The sequence below is a fragment of the Pseudomyrmex gracilis genome, unplaced genomic scaffold (assembly GCF_002006095.1).
Source record: "Pseudomyrmex gracilis isolate BER0280 unplaced genomic scaffold, ASM200609v1 scaffold_859, whole genome shotgun sequence".
Classification (NCBI taxonomy): domain Eukaryota; kingdom Metazoa; phylum Arthropoda; class Insecta; order Hymenoptera; family Formicidae; genus Pseudomyrmex; species Pseudomyrmex gracilis.
The window spans coordinates 8,226-14,494 of record NW_018021443.1 but is presented as its reverse complement, the minus strand read 5'-3'; the positions used below and the strand labels follow the sequence as shown (position 1 = coordinate 14,494).

General features: G+C 32.5%; 1 protein-coding gene across 7 annotated transcripts in view; it reads right to left on the bottom strand.

Annotated features, from left to right (window-relative positions):
• The window catches only part of LOC109861596 (multidrug resistance-associated protein 4-like), a 39,688-nt gene extending 33,511 nt beyond the window's left edge, over positions 1–6,177 (bottom strand). For 5 of the 7 annotated variants that reach the window (XM_020441308.1, XM_020441314.1, XM_020441315.1 and 2 more), the window contains exon 1: positions 5,952–6,177. The gene's annotated coding sequence lies outside the window, so the exon portion shown is untranslated. The remainder of the gene's footprint in view (positions 1–5,951) is intronic. The other 2 variants (XM_020441312.1, XM_020441311.1) reach the window with 2 other exon arrangements.
• Positions 6,178–6,269: the final 92 nt, after the last annotated feature.

Here is a 6,269-nt window from a genome sequence, read left to right as displayed (position 1 = left end):
GCATTGCAGAATGTTTAGGAAACATTATATATAGCGTTTGATAAGCGTTCCAAAAGAGTTCAAACCTTTTGCCGTTATATAAGCATTCTTATAAAGTTTGAAAGTGTATAAACTCTCAGAACATTTTCATTAAACGGTTATCAACGCTCTGTAAAGCTTCTTATTTTCGTCAGGGTTAAGAAAGAAAACTTTCCAGCTATGTACACAGGCGACACTGTGCAACACAGGGTCCACTAGTGTGAGTGACTGATATGCTCTTTTTCACACTAATGGACATTGTGTAACACAATGTGTAACACAATGTAAACAGTGTCGCCTGTGTACGTAGCAGGAAAGCTCCCAAAATGTCTATAAACGTACATACAATTCGTCCCCGGATTTGCCTACCCTCACTACCGATACGTTCCCTCCTGTTTGTTTTTAGGCAATGGCTACGTACCGTATACTATTGACAGCTCACAAGAAGTTACTCTACCCACAACCTAACAGACGCAAGGGGTAAAGTACTTACGCTGTGTGCGCATCCCTTCCAATGTTACCGTATGCTAACAAAGTATAGACTCTGACATCTCTGGTCTCAGGCACGAATCTTAGTGATGCATGGAAAGATTTATTCGTGTGTTGAAGGGAAACCAGAGTAGTGACGCATGGAGTGGTATCAGGCACGAGTAAAGTGACGACATGATCCGACCATGACGTGCGGTGCACAGAAATTGGCTCTCGATAGGGTGCATTCGAGATAGAGACGAGTTATGCTTGAATAATGATCGAGACTAATTAATATACCAGGTGCCTCAGAAATCACTTACTAACATTCGCGCGTTCACTGATTAAGTAGTAGATAGTAACTAACAAGGAGAGCGCACGATGTGTGACTAATCGATTTCACCGAAACTTTTTGTATCGATAGGTCACTATGCCAAGTGTTACAAGGTAAACGCATAAGACGCACCACTCAAGCGTTCGCGAAAAAATCGCAATTAAAAATTTTCGAGCGACTTAAGTAAATATGAAATAGAGCGTATTACCGAAGAGCGTGGCGCAGCGGTAGCGCGCTAGACTAGTAGTGGCGGTAGAACGCTGCTGGTTCGAGACTCGGTGAGTAACTTTTTTTTTAATACAATTAAGTTGTATAATATAATGCAATTATTCAAAATAAATGTAATTAATAAATTTTTTATTAATTACATTTATTTGTGTTTATAATTAATAATAACATCAGAAGAATCAATGCTATACAAATAAATGTGAAACGCGTTTTATTAACTGCAAGAAGGCACATTACATGTTGCTAGATGAAATTTATCATAAAAACAATGAAAACAATAATTTTGTCGACTATGTGCGCATCGTACAAACGCTGCATTTTTACATTCACAAAGTGTTTTTAAAATATCTGGAAAACAAACTTCGCGTCCAAATTAACAAATGAAAGAGAAGTCTTTATAAATGTAAATGAAGTTTGTTTCCCACTAGATATTTTAAAAACATCTTGTGAATGTAAAATTGCAGCGTTTGTACGATGCGCACATTGTCGACAAAATTAGTGTTTTTATTGTTTCTATGATAAATTTCATCCAGCAATATGTAATGTGCCTTTTTGCAGTTAAATAAAACACGTTTCACATTTATTCGTAAAAGGATTCTTTACCTCCCCTTTCTTATCCTTTTGTTGTTTATAAAATCAACTGCAATGATTGTGAGGCTTCCTATGTAGGCCAGACTGGTAGGGTTTTGCAGTCCAGAATCAATGAACACAAAAATCACATTAAACGTAACACTACACAAACCTCTGTTATCACAGATCATAGAATTAATTATTCCCACAATTTCTCATGGGAAAATGTCAAAATTCTGGATTGTGAAAAACACTATCATAAGCGACTAATTTCTGAAACACTATACATTAAGAAACAAACACACGGTCTCAANTTGAACAGTGACACGGAGAATCTAGACAAATCATATTTACCATTTGTCGTTAATACAGCTTAAACTTTCTATTGCGCATGCTTCGACCTCTGAATTCACTGTTCATCTTGATGTATTTTTCAAATTTTTCAATCAGTAATTGACAGCTCACGTGTTAACATGTATCCATCTCGTTACACGACGACTTTAATAACAGCATGTTACTGTAAGTTTACATATTAATTTTACAATGCGTACTTTGTATTTAAAAATTTTTTTCTTTTTTGAAATCTATTGTTTTTATATTCAATTTGTAGAAAGATTTTGATAAAGACCTAAACCGATGGTCGAAACGTTATCACATTATACATACACATTACATCTTGAAATAAAAATCATCTTCATGTGTTTGCACAACAACATCCGTGTCTTGCTTCAACTGCTTCTCATCTTGTTTAATAAATTTTTTATTGTGTTTATAATTAATAATAACATCGGAAGAATCAATGCTATACGAATAAATGTGAAACGTATTTTATTTAACTGCAAAAAGGCACATTACATATTGCTGGATGAAATTTATCATAGAAACAATAAAAACACTAATTTTATCGACAATGTGCGCATCGCGCACAAACGCTGCAGTTTTACATTCACAAGATGTTTTTAAAATATCTAATGGGAAACAAACTTCATTTACATTTATAAAGACTTCTCTTTCATTTGTTAATTTGGACGCGAAGTTTGTTTTCCAGATATTTTAAAAACACTTTGTGAATGTAAAAATGCAGCGTTTGTACGATGCGCACATTGTCGAAAAAATTATTGTTTTCATTGTTTCTATGATAAATTTCATCCAGCAACATGTAATGTTCCTTGTTGCAGTTAATAAAACGCGTTTCACATTTATTTGTATAGCATTGATTCTTCTGATGTTATTATTAATTATAAACACAAATAAATGTAATTAATAAAAAATTTAATCATTACATTTATTTTGAATAATAATTGCATTATATTATACAACTTAATTGTATTAGAAAAAAAAATTACTCACCGAGTCTCGAACCAGCAGCGTTCTACCGCTACTACTAGTCTAGCGTGCTACCGCTGCGCCACGCTCTTCGGTAATACGCTCTATTTCATATTTACTTAAGTCGCTCAAAAATTTTTAATTGCAATTTTCTCGCGAACGCTTGAGTAGTGCGTCTTATGCGTTTACCTTGTAATACTTGGCATAGTGACCTATTGATACAAAAAGTTTCGGCGAAATCGATTAGTCACACATCGTGCGCTCTTCTTGTAAGTAATAATTAAACCTTTTATTGATATAAATGTCTTTAGACGTTCAACCAATATCACTTAAACAGTGTTAAAAGCGCCTCTAAAGATTTTGATATTTCTTATTAGTATTTTTATATTCTTCATATATTCTTATATTACTGCAATAATTCATATATTCTTACATTAATACAGTAATTCAGTTTCGACTTTTAGGCCCGATTTTTTCATACCTCCCGATAGCTATCCTCTAGATAAAAATACATAAAAAGATATACTTTATCTTTTAGGGCTGCTTTCCTTTTAGGAGACACAGTCGACACAAGAGTCATTCTGTCTTTGTTCAATATTCAGTGAGAAACAAAGACAGAATGACTTTTGTGTCGACTTATGTCGACTGTGTCTCCTAAAAGGAAAGCAGCCTAGATAAAGTTATCCAAAACTTATTTAGAAGTGAAGAAATTGGGCATTATACTTTCTACAAAACTTATATACTTTGCGCGATAAATTTCACCGTCTGTTACACGTGTTCTGCATTAGACCTTATTGCAGCAAAAGGATTTAGTATGGTAATTAAATAATAATAAACAACATGGTCGAAACAATAATATTATACTAAATCTCTTGATAACAATAATAGAAAAACTTTAATAACTATCAATATTTAACTTTTATAGTAGTAAAATTAAAACTTTTTCAGTATTAAAATTTATTTCTTTCGCACTGAGAAGAGAGAGAAAAAAAGAGAGAGAAAGAAAGAAGAATGTTACAACTTATATTGTTGTAATTTAAACAGTGTTATTAAAAGGATAAGTTATATATATTATAGTGTATACAAAAAGTATAAGTTATATATATTATAGTGTAAAAGTATAAGTATAGTGTAAAAGTATAAGTTATATATATTATAGTGTATACAAAAAGTATAAGTCATATAAAAGTATAAGTTATGTATATTATTATTATTATTATATTATATATATTATTATTATTATAGTGTAAAAGTATAAGTTATATATATTATAGTGTATACACATACACAAGTGTGTCGTTTCTATTAAAAGAAATAAATGATGAACAATAATTTTAGTAGTTGATGAGTAATGTTAATGTAGTTCAAAACAAGAAGAAAAAATGAAGTGTAACTTTACACACCCCAGCAAGCAAGCTCACGTGATAATGACGTGATTATGAAGTGATTTTGATGACTACGACGTTAAGTAACATAAATGTTATTTTGACGTCATTTATAATACCAAAAGTTGGCGTCGCCGATATGACGTCATTTCGATGTCGCGTTGACGTCATATATCAACTTATATATATTGAATTTCAATATGACATTAATAAAACGATTAAATAAAGTTCTAACAACAACCTTGAGTTAAATTCAACTGTTAATTATAATAATATGTTTATTAATAACATTTGTTTTTTTGAATAATATTATATCTTTAAATACATTATTTATAGATAAGTATAGCCATTTATTTATAGATAAGTAGCCACGTATACTTTGGTAAACTGATTACCTTTTATATATTAAATTTATTAAAAATAACATAATATATAAATATATATTCAATGATAACTAAAGTTTATTGTAGTTAAATTTTATAATAAGAACAGTTATTATTAAATATTTCTTATTATTAAATAATAAATAAAATGTGTAGAATAGTTTGAAAATAAGTAAAGAAAAATAATTACAAACATGAAATCTTCGGTCATAAGAGCCAAAAATAATTACATTATAGTAAGAAACAAGTGGTCTAGCGGACTGAGTGCAGGGACTGCAAATATGGAGGTCTCGAGTTCAAATCCCATCATCTTAGGATTTTTTCCAGGTCCGGTATCTTTCATCGAATTAATCAGTTGATTGACAAACTGAATCAGATCTCCAAAAATTAATTCAAGTAAAGTTTCGAATTAATTTTGTTTCTATAAAGCGTTTTTCTTATATATCACCATAATATTACTGCGATGCATTTCGGCGGTCATTTTATTACTGTAATGCAGTAATATTACATGCTATGTGGGATGTTGATACTATTGTTCTTTAAGTGTTGTATTTTATTTTCTTTTTAAATTTACAATAACGTCTTTACCATCTTATATTGATGAGACTTTTTTGATTATATTCACGTCTACTTGACGTAATATAATGACGTCAATAAGATGTGACATAATCACGTGATATGTACGTCAAAATCACGTCATTGTTATGTCATAATTGATGTTTTGCAGACCAAAAACTGATGTCATTATCACATGAGCTTGCTTGCTGGGACATTAAGACACGGAACTATATATTATATAAAGGTCAAACTCTATCTTTGTATTATTCAGAATTCCCTCTAAATCACGTTGCTATATGTAGTAGCTACTTGCACAAAATTTTATATTAACAGTGCTGCGAGTCAGAGAAAACTACCCTATTCTACTATTGTCGTGGGAAAGAACGCGATTCTTTCTTTAGCGTATTTCGCGAAGATCACCGGGAGAATCCGCGACCGAGCCGTCGCGTCATTCTTAGGGCCATTCTACAATGAGTTGAAAATGTCCCGTCGCCAGTTGCAACTACTAGGGAAGAAGCATTATTTTACGTGCTGCGGTTGCCAGTTGCTGTTGACGAAAGTTAAAAGTTGACCACCTCTCTTTTAGCAACAAAATAATACTTTTTTTTTCGTAATTGCTACTTTTCGCAACTGGCAACAGGACATATTGTAGAATGACTCTTAAAGCATTGCAAATGTTACCGGACTCGCCGAACTTCTGTGAGAAAAAGCCGCGACTTTCACCCAATCGATATTTTCGATCGGTGCCGATCGTTACTCTTGCTCGACTGGTCACACGTGCACAGTCAGTGTTTCACTCTGTGCGTACGTACGCTTCTTCACAAACGTATTATGTATAAACTCACACACAAACATACATCGCATACAGTATATACATCAAAAGAAAAAACAACTGGCCACGACGACGTCTGCGCAGGCACTGAGGTCCGAATTCATAGGGTGCATTCCGATATTTACTGCCAGTACTGGCAGCGTCACAAGTACCGTTCCAAAATACAT